The following is a 17,468-nucleotide window of genomic DNA, read 5'->3' as shown; positions in this document are numbered from 1 at the left end:
CTATTATTTCACTGTGCTGTTTCATTAGTGTAGTAGTTGGGAGGGGGGAATAGAAAGGAGTAGAATGGTGGAATGTGTTGTTGTCATTCTTTTCTCGAAGCCAAGGTCATCTTTTGTCTCAGCACCTCCGCACATGATCAGAACCAGCTGGGTGGAGATGCCAGAGTGGCCGAAGAAGATTGGACCATGTGATGGATTTATGAGTGTGAGGATAAGATCATGAACTTTCAACTGGGTGGAATCCCAGGAAGTTTTTCAGATTTGGGATTCCACAGATGTACCAAGATGTCTGATTTATTAAATTGGAACTTTAAGAATCATTTTGCCTTGGACTCTGATTTAATTCTGCATGATACTTGGAATGATGACACAAAGAAGCTATGTCCTAGCAAACTTACTGATAAATATGATGCCAAACTCCACATAGCTAGTTTGCAAGGTTCTTAATCCTAACCATTTTATATATATTCTGAAAATCCAGCCTTTTGGATGGTGTTTGTTAGAAATCTGATATATTTTTAATTCCATATACCTTCTCATTTTTGTCCATTGTAATTTTTGATTGATTGATTTATATTTATATAATTATTATTTATATAATTATTTTTATATATTAAATTTATATGGCCACCGATCTCACAAGGAATTATTCTGAGAGGTATAGAACAAAAATATGAAATAAACAATTACATGTTATCAAGTAATTGTTGACTCTAACTGACCCCATAGATGGATTTTCTCCATGAAGATCTGTCTATCTTGGTCATTCAGGTCTTCCATTGGCACCCACTCATACAGTAACCCAGTTCATCCATCTTGCTGCTGGTCATTCTTTTCTTTCCTGTCCTTCTACCTTTCCAAATATTAGAGTCTTTTCTAGAGACCTTGATGAAGTAGGATAATTTGAGACAACTAATTTGTGCCTGGAATGAGAACTCTGAGTTGATTTTGATTTTTCAATGATCCATTTCTTTGTGTTCTTGGCTGTCCACAATATTCTCAGGAGTATTCTCCAAAACCAATATTCAAAGGCCTCAAGTACACTTCCTATGTTTCAAGGTCCAATGTTTTATGTCCATAGAGTGTCACAGGAAATACCAAGTATATGGAATTTGTACATGATTAATGCTAATTTCAGAAGATAACTTTTTTCTACTTTTTGTAGTAGAATATCATGCTTAATTTTTTTAGTTAAAAACAATGCAGAGCATAAATTTATATGATTTAGCATTTGACAGAATATTTCAATATTAAAATAGCTTAAGCAAAATTTAAAAGAAGGAAGAGGGAGGATTAGGACTATGGCTTTTCCTCTAGCTCCCTCTCTCAAAAAGCTGATGAACAAAATTGTAGCTGTGTTTCAGCCACTTAGAAAAATGGTCCTAAACTCTTTAATAAAGTTGAACTTCCATTACAAAACAGTCCCCAATGTGCCACATTTTCCTGTTGTTTATTTGTTTAAACATGAAACACAACATATTAGCTGAAAAACAAAATAAAATCTATATCCAAAACATTTAAATTAAAAAACAACAATTTACTGTATATTATTTACATAATCCAAAAGCAATGCAGCATCAATATAATCATAAAACTCAGTGTTTCATTTCCGTTTTATAGCACAATTATTCTTTCTCCCTAGATATTTCTTTAAATCTTATTTATTCCCATGGGAGACTATTTACCTGGATTGGGGTACTATTTATTTGGGCAACAACTGATAGATGTATAATTCTCCCATATGGAAAACTGAATTTGTTTTTATTCAGACGTAGAGGTAGAAACTACCTCATGTATACTATTAAAATGTTCACAGTATAACCCAGAAGTGATCAAATTTAATAGTTTTATGTGCTAATAGGACAGGAAGCTGTTACTCTCCTTCTGGGTAATATCTTCAGAAACCTTTAAGAAATTCTTATCAGAGCCACAAATGGTAGAAGCCATCAGATCCGTCTTTCATGTTATTAATTGTTAGTTGTTAATTGTTTTAGGATTTTCTCACAATTTTAAGACTATTTTTATAGCTATTGTACTGTTGGTCTTTTTCATGTGTTTGGTCTTGAACTATAGATAAAATTTTGAATACTTGTTACACATTAATGTGGTACTACGTGGACTTTATGAATTATATTCAAAAGCAATCCTAAATATAACATATTGAAATAATCTTACAAGATTATAAAATATTGTAATTAAATTACCTTTTTTTCTAGCTAAGGAGTAGCTGGCACTTCATTTTATATTTCATTTCATGCCATTTCTTGTCATGTCATGTTATTTTCTCATTTGCATTTCAAAGGCAAGCACTGACAAGAGATGACACTTAATGCTTGCTAAGGAGACCAACCTCTTCTAGAATAGACCAAACATCCTCCTCCTGAACAGACAAAACATCCATCAGTTGTTTGGTATGATGCAGATTAAGTTCACTAGCTTTTTCCCTGTCCATTATTGTAATCACATATTAAGCACTAAATGTTCAGATTATCTCAACCAGTGGTTTGATGCATCTCTTAAACACCGTACAGGAAAATATCAGGAGCTGAATAGATATTTTCAGAATCTTGAAATACTAATTCAAATCTCAGCAGAACCACCATACATTTGTTTTATCCAAAACCAATCTAAATAGCCTCTCTGGGAGAATGTCATGTCTGAGGATCCCCAAAATGACAAGTCCAGAAGCAACAACAACATTGCTCTCTTTCTCTCTGTTTCAGCAAATGCAATCCCAAAGGTGACCAATATGGTATTAGTCCTAAAACCAGATCAAATTCTCACTGAAATGGAACTATAGGAAAAAATTATGCATTAGTAATTCAGCATTTATAGACAAATATTAACAAGAAAGTAGATTTTGGCTTTTATAGAGAATAATCCCTAGGGGAAAGGGATAAGCCAGTGGTCTGGTCAGTGGACTAAAGATTGTAAAATTATTTTTCCCTTTTCTTCTTTTCCCTATGTCCTTTAATTCCAATTTGAACTTCTGAACTTTTCCCTCCAAGAGTCATTTTAAACTCATTATATAATTTAGATAATATAGCTAATTCTTAATTATTTTGGTACTAGAATTATTATCTTGCATATGAATGTTCAAAACTGTTAAACATAAATAGTACAAAATAAAAATGGCAAAGTTTTATGAGGTAGTTCCTTTTCTAGGGGGTGGATGGATATTGATTGCAAGATGCAATAGAAATGTTCTCTTGCTACATCTCTTCAGTCCATCTGTTCAAAACTTTCCTACTCCAAGACATGTATAGACGTCAAAGACTGTGACTTTCCTTTACTCCTCAGGTAGGTCTGTCTATTTACAGCAGTTTTAACAGGCATATTATCAAGCTTCTTGTATCACTGCCTGGATATGTAGCTTTGCAGAAAAGCTACTTTTCTCTACTAAGTAGAGATTTTTAAACGTTTATAGAATGTGGCTGTTTATTTTTATAGAACATGCTTGTATGTATCCCAGAAGCAATAAAAATTAATACAGAATGGTACAGTTTCTCATATAATACCAGTACCAATCATTTTGGCTTGTGCTCCTTGGCTAGCATGATGAGGGAGAGTTTTATGAAGAGGAAATTAGTTGCAGAAAGAAAATCAGCAGAGGATGATTAATATAATATTGGGACTATTAGAAGGTAGAGAGTAAATGTCAGAAAAAGAAATATTTACTACAACTGCCCCATTACACTATAATTAGTTTATATAATTCAAACTTACTTCTATGTAATTTGTATGAGAGGAAAACTAGAAGTGCCTGAATGGATGAATCACATGAGAACACAGCTATTGAGTTGCTGGACTTACCTTCAAACAAGCAAATAATCTTGAGGTTACCTACTCACACTGTATTGTGCTGACAAATGGATCTTGACAGCTCACAGCTGAATTTGGTGAAAAATATTATTCATCTGAAAAGTCATGAATAGTAATTATTTTCCCTGTTTCTCTGACTTCATCTTCCTGTGTGAAGGCTAGAGTGAAAAAAACAACACCAAAAGAAAGTCCATCAAACATTGCAGCCTTGAAAATTAGCAATTCTGGGTTATAATACCTCTCTCTGCTTTCTTTCTTTTTACCGTGCTCATTTACTATGTTAATCTTATATTTATATTTATTGGCTCATGTAAAATCAGATAAAGTAGAAATATTCCATCATAATTGTCTTGTTTGCAGAAGAAACAAGGATACCAAAGTCATATTTAGTTCCAGTATTGAATTTGCTCAATTTTCTGATGACTTTTCTGATGACATGGTCATTTAGGATACACTCAAATTTTCTGTTGGACTAGTCAGATCAGATGAAGAATTAATTTTATGTCCCAGGAATGAAAAATAAATGTTACATACAAAAGTACAATTTTGGTGCCATTGTGAAGGGCAGAGTATCTAAGTGTGCCAATAGTACTTTCTATGGAGAGCACAAGGAAGGGGGTAGTGATATAATGAGTCATATATATGAATGAATGAATGAATAAATGCTGATTAAGTGCTATCAAGTTGCTATCAATTCTTAGTGCTCTTGGATAGATGTTTTCAATCTGACTTTTAAGTCTCTCAATGGTGCATTCATTGATATTGTAATTAAGTCCATCTTCCTTGCCACTGGCTATCCTTTTTATTTTATTTTGATTTTTCTAATTATTACAGATTTCTTGATGGAACTGGATTTCTACATTATGTGTCTAAATGTTGATATTCAGCGCTTCAAATGAGAATTTTGGTTATTAGTGCTTCAAATGAGAATTTTGGCTTGATTCATTTATCTGTTTTCTTGCCATGGTATCCTTAAAAATGTTATTCGTCATCAAAGTTCAAATGTGCATGTACTCTTTCTGTCGAGCTTCTTCCACATTACAGAGTGTCATGGGGGGCGGGGGAAGCTGAGCAATTCTTGGTTAGTGTGGACATATCACTGTATTTGAATATCCTTTCCAAAGTCTTAATTGCAACCCTCCAAGTGCTTATCTATGGTAAATTAATCAAGCAAGCAAGTGCAACTCCCTCCTCAAACAGGAGACCCTGTATCATTTCAGATAGGTGGCTGTCCAGACTTTTCTTAAAAACTTCCAGTGATGGAGCACATACAACCTCTGAAGGAAAGCTGTTCCACTTGTGAGTCTGACTTTGCTTTCTCTTTCCTTCTTATGTGGCTGAAAGTCAGGGAAGAGGCCGTTTAAATATTTTTCTAGTAGTTTCCTGCCTCCCTGGGCTTAACTCATATTTCAGCACCTGTTGTCCTTATGGCTTTTGGAGATCTTTCCCAAGATCGTCTTCATAAATCCATACACCACTGCCCACACTAGACTTAATCTTCTCTAATTTGTGCAAAGAAAGTTAAAAAATGGGAACACACTGCTGATTTAATCCTTTCTCTGTCTCTCAGTAGCTCCTTGTGGTCACAAATAAGTGTCAGGCAAATCAACCAGAACCACTAGTAAATGGTAAAATAATATTGGAGGAAGACTGGTAGAATCAGGGAGAGAAGTCAAGCAATCAGTTAAATCAGTTTAGAATCTCAACATAGTCACAAGCAGAGGTGGTATTCAGCCAATTCCGACTGATTCTAGAGAACCGGTAGTGGCAATTTTGAGTAATTCAGAGAACCAGCAAATACCACCTCTGGCTGGCTCTGCCCCCATTTATTTGCTGCCTTCTGAGTCCCAGCTGATTGGCTGGGTCTTCTTCTGTTGCCCTGCACAGGAGAACAGAGCTACAAAGTAGGTTAGTGGAGTGGGGAGGGAATGTAGATTTTACAGAATTCTTCCCTTGGAGTGGGGTGGAAATGGAGATTTTGCAGTATCCTTCCCCTGCCATGCATACCAAGCCACGCCCACTAAGCCATGCCCACCAAGCCATGACCACAGAACTGGTAGTAAAAAAAATGAATCCCATCACTGGTCACAAGAGGTCAAATCCAACCCCCTGGTTGCCATTGAACCTTATCTAGTTTTATCCAGGTCCAATCCATTAGTCTGAGAAAATTCCTGTACGTAGCCTTGAACAATAAATCAGTAATTTTGAACACTTTACTATGGATTTGGTTGTTTCTGCCTGACATGTAAACAATTTTGTTATCTTTTACCCATTTTATAAGAATCTCCATAGATTGCTTGCATTTCCCTGGGAATGACCAGAGAAGGCTTCATGGATCTTGTGGGAGGTCAAGCTTATCCACTTGTGCAATGAATCCAAGCTGGGTCTCTGCTTGAACTGTCCTTCCGGCCTGGCTGGCAGCTTCCCAACAACAGTCCCTTTAATGTAGAGGTAGAATGCCTCCCCTTCTTGTGTTATCTGTGCCGACATTCATTGTCTTCTCCCAACCTTTTTTTCAACCAACTTGCAATCCTGCAACCAGAAGTGGATGTGGATGGACAGTCTATCCTTTCAGAGGCTAATCTCTCATCTCTTCTGATGGGCCATGCTGGGAATTCTCTTCATTCTGAGATCGACATCTGCAATGTCTGAGTATTTTCCTGACAAGACAGGAGAGTCACCAGGTGTATATGCCTATGGAGAAGATGAGAGTGAAAAGCTTCTAACAAGACATTTTAGGGGTGGAAAAGAAATTTCTTCTCCACAGAACTCATGTATATTATGTAACTGTAGCCAGTTAATATGTAACAAAACGAGAATCTGTGCTACGCAGAGTGACAAGAGTTCTGTGTGATGCTCAATAGTTAGTGCTAAGAACACTGACACTATAACATTGGGCTCAGCTAATACCATTTTCCTATTTTTTTCTGTCAGCACTGGGTCTTTCTAGTGTCTGAATAGATAAATTAAACTTTTGCACTATGATCTCATCTACTAAATTAACTGAGTCCCCCTCTCCCCACAACCCTGAGGGCAAAGAGAAAATATTCCAGCATGAAATCTAAAGAAAAGGTAACAGAAGCAATATGAATTTCTTGTCCGCTGTCAGAGCCCAGCTGTTTGAAGCTTCCCCCACAGAGTTCTACGGAAGGGAACCTGTGAAATTTCCTCAGAATCCTGGAAGTGAAATCATCCCACTCTCAAAGAAACTGCAGCAGAAAGGAAACAGATCTTCACAAGGTAAATGAGTCCATTGTGGCAAGGTGAGGGAGTGGAGCAATTGTGGGGAGCAGAGGGGAATAGGCAGGCTGAATGTTGCAGTACCTCTGTGGTCGTTCATAAGGTAAATGATTGCCGTGGTGTTGCAACATTCGTAATTTTGGGACTATGTTATAAATACTTGGGATAGGTTATTCCAAAACTTTGAATGGTCACTAAGTGAACTATCATAACTCAAAGATTACCTGTAACATCAAGAGTCTGGATGAAGATGATCATTGCAAGTATCTGGGCATCCTTCAAGCCAACCATATCAAGCACACCGAAGTCAAATAGAAGATTAAAAGTGAATAGCTTATAAGAATGAAGAAAATTAAATCAAATATTTTCATTATAGTCTTTAACCACCCATTGCAATAAAAATGTGCAATAAAAGTGAAATAGTTCAACACAACAAATTTATTGTTGTGGAATGGAATAAATAATGGGACAATAAAACAATATATGGAATATATCTTCTTCTCTATGAAGTCCAAACTCAGTGAAGAAATATCCTCAAAGTAATTAATACCTGGGCAATTCAATAATTAGATACACAGCTAGAACAGTGGACTGGACTCAAACAAAACTAAAAGCCCTGGATAAGAAAGCCAGAAAAATAATGATAATGAATCATGCCCTTTATTCACACAGTGATACTGATAACTGTACTTACCAAAGAAAATAGATGAGCATGGGATGTTGCAAGTAAACCAGACAGTTGTAAAAAAAAAAAAAAAAAAAAAAAAAAGGATATTGGAAGCATGTTTAAAGGACAATGAAGAACATGCACTGAAGCTAGTACACTATAAAGGTTTATTGAGTTCCAGAGAGATGAAAGTGGCCAGCCAAATGAAAAACAGATAAGAGACATGGCAAAGCAATGTGGCCAGTACATAAAAAAATTTTTTAAAAAAATTGCAGGCAAAGCAGATAACACCAAGACGTGGCAACAACTAAGAGGAGGAAAACTGAAGAAAGAGTCGGTGGCTAATTGCAATGCCTATAATCTCCTGAGGTTCTGGAAAGCCCTTAAGACCTGGCTTTGATCCCTGGCGTGGTTCAGTGTGTTGAAGGGACCTGCTGATATGGATATGAATTCCTGGTATTATTATGACTGTTTCAGTCCGGGCTGTATGTTTTGTTTTGTTTTGAACTATTTTTACTGTTTTAAAGTTTTGTAAACTTAAACCTCCAGAGTCTCCTGGAGTAAGGCTATAACAGATTATTATTATTATGGTTGGTTGCATAGTCAATCAGATGTTTACACTGGATTTGACATTTTATCCACTGAGTCCTTCCCAAGGACTTGGCAGATGTTGTTGTTTGATGATATTAAAGGTATCATTGCAGGATTTAAGCTGTTCAAAGTAAAGCTGCATGTAATGGCTCTTGCACATTTCTTTGAAGGCCATCTTCTTTATACTCTACCCTGGTTGATATTCCCAATCACAGAATTGTTAGTATAATTGAAATAGAATAAAGGGAAAGCCTCCGTTTAATCTACCTTTAGGTACTATAGAAAATAAAGAATATAAATCTCACAAATATTGTGGGTACTTTTCACAATGTATATAATATTTAGACAGATTGAGGCTACGATATTGGACAGCAGAAATCTGAATAGCAAATAGAGGCAGCACATATTCTCTTTGCTGCCATCTAATGGTCATCATGATTTTTGCAGTCCCCACTTAGCCTCTTTAAAAAAATAGTTTTTATTTAACACTATTATTCATCATTTCTGCATGCTATTTTCAACATTCCTGTTTTTTTTTCCAATTTTAGTCTACGAGCTGCAAATATACAAAAAGCTGCAAGATTGTGTTGCTGTCTCCTTTCCCATCCATCAAATATTTCTTCCAAAATCTTGTACAGGAATCAAGGCTGTAGCACTAAAAAAAAGTAGGATGGCTGCATAAAAGCCGGTACTGAAGTCTTAGGATGATATTCATTTTATTATGTGCATCTTCTAGACAGTGATTTTAATGTTATGTAAATACATCTGGCAATTTCTAATCTTTATTGAAATGCAAGTGTCAGAGCTCTTCTGTAGTATAGGCTACCAATGATAAAAAACAAGATTTGCTTTTATACAAGGAAGAGCATGATTACCAGCTTTAGAAATTCAGTTTTTTCCAACTTCGTTTCAAATTTAAACTAAGACAAGACGCTGCAATAGAAATGGGGGCGGGGGAATAGCATCAGAAAAGCAAGTATTGTTTTTTTAAAAGGTTTGACAGGAATTGTTTTCCTTCTTTCCCTGAATTCATCAATATATGTTGCATGGAGAAGGCCTCTATTAATTGTCCAGATTAATACATTTAAAACTGGGAGGGATAGCCAACATTCCAGAAGATAGATTTAAGATCCTTATAGATCTTGACACATTTTTTTTCAATAGTGGGCCATATCTAACAAAATAAAATTCAATGGTGAGAAAAGGTTTTACACTTAGGCAAGAAAAACTGTACAGGTACGGATAAGGTGAAACCTGACTCAATAGAAGTAACTCTGAGAGGGACTTGAAGGCTTAGTGGACAATCACTTAAACATGAGCCAACAGTGTGCAGCAGCAACCAAAAAAAAGCCAATGCAACCCTAGGCTGCACTAATGGAGGAAAGAATTAAGATCACATGAAGTGTTAGCAATGCTTTATAAAGTCTTACTATAGCTATCACTTTATAAAGCCTTAGTAAGACCACACTTAGAATGCTGCATCCGATTTTTGTCACCATTTTATAAAAAAGATGTTGAGACTTTGGAAAGAATGTGTCAAGTTTCCTAATAATGCTGTAACTGATTCATAATAATCAAGCCAATGTTTTAATACAAAAAGCAATGATTTATTGATAGCTTCATTAGGAAAGATTTATTCGCAGCCAAATCTTTGCTTTGTTTATCTGTTTCTGAACTTTACCCCTGTTCCTTCCCTCCCCATAGTCTCTGTGATAAATCACGTTACCCAATAGATACACCCCTCCCAGCAGGCAGCAGTAATCTGAGATCCCATTCCAGCTGTCAGTATGCGTGGAATTTACTCCCACTCATTCCGTCCCCATGACAACACGGAGAGTTGACATCCGGCTCCCCTCACCTTCCAAAAACAACCTGTGCAAAGCAAAAACAATTTGAGTACAAAATAGGATTCAAGGCTACGTCCTCCCCCCAGGCTTGTTTGGATTTTTTCATGGTATCTTTCTATAAGGCAATCAGCCTGGATATTTCTACTCTTCACCCAAGATGCCTCGGACAAGGGGTAGCCCTTCCACTTGATTAAGTACTGGAGTTGTCTCCTGTGCCACCTTGAATCAAGGATTCATTGCACCTCATAATGAGTTTGGCCTCCTGTGACCACAGGGCTTGTGGGGAGTGCCCCAGGGTAGTAATCTCAGAGTGGATCCAACCATGGGTTTTAAGAGGCTACTATGGAATAGTGGGTGTATCTTCCCTAGTAGTCGGAGCAGTTTCAATTGCACTGTGACTAGGTTGATGATTTTTACTATGGGGAATGGTCCCACAAACTTTGGTCCCAGTTTCTTGTTAGGGAGTCGCAACCTCAAATATTTTGTGGAGAGGTAAACCTTCTCTCCCACCAAGAATAGTCATTGCAGAGCTCGGTGTTTATCTGCCTGTACCGCTTTAGCCAGTGTTTTTTTTTACATTCTCCCAGGTTGCTTTTAGCATTGACATTCAGTCTGTCAAGCTGACTGAGGAGGGGGGATCCCTTGGATACTCAGGCATTGGGACAAAGTCCATGCCACTCATTACTTTGAACAGTGTTAGTCCTGTGCTACTGTGAACAGTATTATTGTATGCAATCTCAGCAAAAGACAGAAGGTCTGCCCAATTGGACTGCTGATAGTTCACATAGCACCTCAGGCACTAGTGTGTTCAGTTTTTCTGCCCCCCCCCCATTGGTGCTCAGGTGAAAAGCCAAGCTAAGGTCCTGGGATGACCCAATGAACCGCAGGAACTCCCTCCAGAACTTAGCCGTGAACTGGACCCCTCTGTCTGAGATAATTCTTTGAGGTACTCCATGCAGGTGGTAGATGTGCTTCAGGAACAGTTTGGCCAGCTTGTGAACTGAGAGTAGTCCGCTGAAGTGTGCCTGTTTGGAGAACAGGTCTATTACAGTCCAAATCACCATGTTTCCCCCACTTTTTGGCAACTCTACTATAAAGTCCATTGAGATCTCCTCCCATGGCCTCGTTGGCTCTGCTACTGTTTGCAGCAGTCCGGGGATGTGTGTTCCTGGTCTTCATTGTGGCACGGATGGTGCAACTTTTCACATAATTGTTCACATCTTTATTTCAGGCCACCAGAATTAGTTCCAGGCTAAGTGTAAAGTCTTTAGGAATCCAAAGTGGCCTGCTGGTTTGGCATCATGGCTCCTCTGGAGAATTAGAGTGCATAGGAATTCCAGGACATAGAGTTTTGTCCAATTCCATGCAAGGTCATCTCTTTTTGTCAAAGTGTGTTGGTTGTTTCGGAACCAGGGGTCTGCTAGCAGTACAGTTTTGAGTCTCATGGTTAGGTCACCTGAAAGCCTCCTTTTCCCAAGCAGTCCATCATCTCTCTGTGTCTGTGAGCTTGTGGGAGATGTAGGCGCAGGGTTGTAAGTTTTCTTGGCTGTTTCTTTGGAGTAGCATTGCTCCCACTGCTGTGTCACTGGCATCTGCTTGGATCACGAAAAGTTGCTTGGGGTCAGGATGCTTTAGCACTGGTTCCTTTGCAAACATTTCTTTTAGTGATTTTGATAGCTGGATGTACAGGTTGGCTGCCAGAAGTTTTTCCAGTACCTGTCGGATCAGGGTATGTGGTCATTATTGGTCTCTGTGTAGATGAAGATGTAATCCAGGGAATCCCCTTGTAGAGGTGCTCATGCAGCACTTGGTTTATTAACTGCATGAACACTGCTGGGACTCCCTGCAGTCTGAAAAGCATCACTTTGAATTGGAAGCTCCCTAGTGGGCAGTTGAACTCTGTTTTCCACTCATCTCCTTCCCTGATCCATATTCAGTAGTATGCTTCTCTGAGGTCTAGTTTGGTGAAAACCTTTCTCTTGGCCAGGTGAAAGAGAATGTTCTTCATGAGGGGGAGGGGGTATAGGTTGTGTACGCACACTGCATTGATCCCTCCAAAGTCCACATACAGTCTCATAGTTCCATCTTTTTTTTTCTTTGAAGAGGACTGGCACTACAACCCATGGCTTGGCTGGCTTGATAAACTCTCATGGTAGGTTTTTGTCCATATATTTGTGCATTTTTTGTATTTCCCAGGGCATCATGGCATACAGTTTGGGTTTGGGTAGTTTTGCCCCGGGGATGATTTCGATGGTGCAATCTGCCTCACAGTGGTGGTGGTGGTGGGGCAGAATATTGCAATAGATCTCACTGAATACTGCTTTGAGGTCCTGATATTCCTCTGGGATCTGCTTTCCATCCCCCCGCATCTGTAGCATTTCAGTAGACTTCGAGGGGGGACTGGTTTCAGGGCCTGCTGTGTTGCTGTGGGTCTGCGTTGGCCGGGCGATTTCAGGTTGAGTTGACCTCTCTCTTTCAGGTCCCGTGGTTTTCTCATGTCGTTAGTGTGCAATCCATCATCAACTTTTATTGCTACTCAGAACTACTCAGAGAGTCAGTTTGGGATGTTGCGGTAGGCAATTACTTGGGCAATCCGCTGGTCCAGACTTATTCTGAAAAAATACACTAACAGATACTCTGGTAAAGAGAGTAGTCTTCCAATGAGTCTCCTGAATTTGCTGATATGCTCTTTGATGGAGCAGCCCCTCTGCTTTAGGTTGCTGAGCTCATCTTCCTCATGCAGGTCCTCCTGCATTTCCTCAAATCTGGCCTCTAGCAATCATTGGATGTCATCTACACCTTGCAGTTGGGGTTCTCTCCTCTTGTGGAGGGCTGCTAGCCATTCCCTTGCTTCTCCCTTTAGTCCCTCTGTGGTAGTATTCACTATGGATCTAGGGGATGAGTAGAGGTGTCCATAGCATTCCAGGTGGATCTCAGCTGAGTCAAGGAATAAAGCTAACTGGTTTGAGTCCCCATCAAACTTTCCTCTGAACTGGGGCAGTTCAATCAGCACTGCCCTTCCCTCCTCCTGTCGGCCTCTGTATGCTTGTGTTTATGTCTAAAGATACTCCTCAGTTCTAGTTCAGAGGAAGATTGTCTGCCCTGTGCAACCTGCCTGCTATGTGGGAGAGGCACATCTTCCTTCTAATGGGTGGGAAAGGGGGGCTGCATTCCTGTGTGTTTCTTGTCACCTCAAGAGGATCCACTGCTCCTCCCCTTTCTTTTGGCCTGCCTAATGGCGTTTCTTCATGGAGGGTGGCCCAGTCAAATTCCTCCTCCCGTTGCTCTAAGGAACTTCCCAGGGACTCCATTGGGGGCTTTTGGGGACTGGCTTCATTCCAATCCAGTATTCCCAGCTTGCTCAAGGCCTTTCCCTTTTTCTGGGCATAAGGGTGGGATGGGGGGGGTCAGCTTTAGCTGTTTTAGGGATTGAATACTCATCTCCTCTTGCTTTACCCATCGCCTTTGATGTCTGAGGTCAGGCTGCACTCCAGCCACAATCAGGCTGTCTTTAGATAGCTGGCATTTTGCCATGGTCTTCGGAGTTCCCTCCAGGCACCACCAATATTTAAAAGCAAGATTTGGCTATCTGTCAAGCAATGTTCCCTCTAATTTTTTTTCAGAGTGTGCGGAAAAGTATAGTGTTCGAGCGGCACATTTTCATGCCTGAGCACCTGAATTTTTTTTAGCCATAATTGCCATCAGAGCAGATGTTGGGAGGGGGGCAAGGAGGAAAAGGGTCCCCTCCCTCTCCCTCAGACCCCCAGGAAGGAAGGGAGGGAAGGGAGGGGGAGGGAAAGGAAAGAAAATGGGAAACAAGAAAAGGAAAGGAGAAAGGAAAGGAGAAAGGAAAGGAAAAGAGAAAGGAAATAGAAAAGAAGGAAAGGAAAAAGGAAAGGAAATGGGAAAGAAAAAAGGAAAGGAAAAGAGAAAGGAAAGGAAAAAGGAAAGGAAATGGAAAAGAAGGAAAGGAAAAGGAAAAGGAGGAAAGGAAAGGAGAAATGAAAGGGAAAGAGAAAGGAAATGGAAAAGAAGGAAAGGAAAAGGAAAAGAAGGAAAGGAAAAGAAAAAGGAAAGGAGAAAGAAAAGGAAATGGAAAAGAAGGAAAGGAAAAGGAAAAGAAGGAAAGGAAAAGGAAAAGAAGGAAAGGAAAAGAGAAAGGAAAGGAAAAAGGAAAGGAAAGGAGAAAGAAAAGGAAATGGAAAAGAAGGAAAGGCAAAGAGAAAGGAAAGGAAAAAGAAAGGAAGTTAGAAGAAGGACAGAAAGGAAAAGGAAAGAGTGGAAAGGATTGGTACTGCTCAAAAATCAAGTCTCAAGATCCCGTGGACCCCTTTGACTCAGGCATTCCAATTCCACGCTGCTTCCCTCTCTCCCCAAAGTGAAGGGATCGCAGAAAAAATGCTGAGCCCAGAACGGGGCTTCAGATGAGGCTATGCCTGAGAAACCCCGGATGTGCAGAGAAACGCAGGCTACAACCAGCGAATCCTGTTTTCCCAGGAACTGACGAAGCCCCAGAGGACCAATAGGAATTCTCCCTTCTGCAGCATCATCGATCTCCAGGCAGAGTCTTCCTTGATTTCACCAATCACCAGATGGAGGAGAGAGTTCGATGCAGAGAGAGAAGGGGGGAGGGGGATATTTTTAGTCACATTTAAAGACATTAAAAAACAGTGCGCTGCAGTTTGAAACTTGTGTGCGGTGTTTTTTGTTACCGCGCACACATGCAGCTTAGAGGGAACGCTGCTGTCAAGTTTCCTAACGATGTCGCAACTGATTCATAATAATCGAGCCAATGTTTTAATACAAATGCAGTGATTTATTGATAGCCTCATTAGGGCAGCCAAATGTTTGCTTTGTTTATCTGCTTCTGAACTTTACCCCTGCTCCTTCCCTCCCCTCAGTCTGTGTCATAAATCACGTTACCCAATAGATACACCCCTCCCAGCAGGCAGCAGTAATCTGAGATCCCATTCCAGCCGGCAGTATGCATGGAATTTACTCCCACTCATTCTGTGCTCATGACAACACAGAGTTGACAGAATACAGAGAAGAGCAACAAAGATGATTAGGGATAATAGCAGTAGCAGTAGACTTATATACCGCTTCATAGGCCTTTCAGGCCTCTCTAAGCGGTTTACAGAGAGTCAGCATATTGCCCCCAACAATCTGGGTCCTCATTTTACCCACCTCGGAAGGATGGAAGGCTGAGTCAACCCTGAGCCGGTGAGATTTGAACCGCTGAACTGCTGATCTAGCAGTAGCCTGCAGTGCTGCATTTAACCACTGCGCCACCTTGGCTCTGAGGCTAAAACATATAATTTGCATTTGTCTAGTCTAATTTAAAGAAGAAGAAATTTCCTGATAGTGAGAACAATTAACCAGTAGAATGGCTTGCTTCAGAAGTTGTGGGTACTCCATTGCTGGAGATTTTTAAGAAGAGACTGGGCAGCCACTAGTCTGGGTTGATATATCTCCTGTAGGACACCTCTAAGTCCTTCCCAACTCTATTGCTCTGTTAAATTATACATTGCTGTTAAACTTGCCTTTTTAAATGGAAGCCCAAAGGATATTTCCAGATGTATTGGTTTAGTTTTTGCATGGGTAATTCTTAAGGAAATAGTGATGAGTAAGTAATTCTTATTGGCAATCATGCTGAACAAAACAAAGACAATCTGTCTAATCTCGTGTGACTGAACTCATCAAATGTCTACCCAATTATTAGCATAGTCTTTTGATAGTAGGAACTAGCCAAAGAGTGGTAGGAAGTTCATTAAAGAATTTTATTTAAGATTAATAGAAATTGGAGATGTCCCATGTGTCATTCCCTAAATAACAGAATAATAGGGGATGGGATCTTGGAGGCCTTCTAAGCCAATCTCCTGCTCAAGCAAGGAGACGCTTGGAAGTGGTTGTCCAGTCTCTTCTTAAAAGCCTACAGTGCACTCACAATTCTCTTTTTCTTGGGGTGATGGCGAAGGTTTTGAGATTGTGTTTGCAAGCTTCTGGCAGAATTTTTGGCAGATGTTAGAAGGATTGAACATGCTCTGAGAACAAGGAAATTTTGAAGGAGGACATGTTGCTTGACATTTAATTGAAAGGACCGGAGATAAAGATGTGAACCGGGAGAGCTGTAGTATATTTGGCAATATTTCCCAGAGGAAACCCATGATATCACTGGTTTGTAACAAAATTACACTTAACATTATTTTTTAAATAAATATATTAAGAACTAAAAGCATGAGTATATGAAGCCATCTTTTGTTCAGGCTTAGGACATCTTATTTAGGAATTAAAGATACATAATCTAAGGCTAAGGTTTTTCCCAGCCCTGAAATCTTTTATCATGAGATACCTAAGTTTGGGATTCTAGTGATTGTAACCACATTGATATAAGTCTAAACACATTTGCGACAAAAAGGAAAGGGAAGGAATGAAGGAAGGGGGAAGGGGGATGGGGAAGGAAGTCAGTTTCACCACTCTGCTCACTGCTCATTGTCACAATATAAGCCTTAAAAATGGATTTTGTCTTTTCATGGCACTTTGTCTTTAGAGTTCCATGCAAAAATAGAGGATTGGTAGCAATACATTGGTAGATCATCTCTTTGGCAAATGAAATGGCTGTTGTGGACAAGCAGAAATAGCAAGTTTTTTCATTTTAAGTCTATGAAGTGTATGTCTTCTTGACAGGTTTGAAGCCAAAGAAAAGAAGACAGAATGTCCACACACACACACACACACACACACACACACACACACACACACACGGACCTAACTTGAGCACTGAAGAATACCTTAGGATAAATTGAAAAATAGATGTCAACAGCAAAATCAATTATTGACAGTTGCTGTCCTGATTGGGTTGAAATTGACAAAATTACCATGGAGAAAGAGAATATTGAATAGAGAAATAGAAATGTTATTTTGGAAATTAAGACAAGGTTTTCATTGTAGAAATGTACTCAGTATAGTTAATATATGTTATATATTTCAGAGTTTGTGCTTTATTTCTTAGAAGAATCCCTGCATGGATTGCTGCTGTGATTATGTGGGACAGATGGGGAGGAAGCTAACTCCAGATAGCAAGAACACAAGTGAGCAGTCAAACAAGGAGACCCAAACTTATTGGCGCCTCACATTGCAATGAATAAGGACATATGCAGCTACTAAGAATGTTGTCTGAGCATATACAAAGATAGTCAGGGAAATATTTGAAGGCTGGGAAATGGGTCCTGTGTCAGTCAACAGGAGTGCTGATTTACCACCAGATTATCAGATAATGAGGAGCTAAGAACTTGGCAGCA

This window comes from Thamnophis elegans, chromosome Z (assembly GCF_009769535.1).
Source record: "Thamnophis elegans isolate rThaEle1 chromosome Z, rThaEle1.pri, whole genome shotgun sequence".
In the NCBI taxonomy this organism is placed as follows: domain Eukaryota; kingdom Metazoa; phylum Chordata; class Lepidosauria; order Squamata; family Colubridae; genus Thamnophis; species Thamnophis elegans.
Note: the sequence above shows the minus strand (reverse complement) of the source record.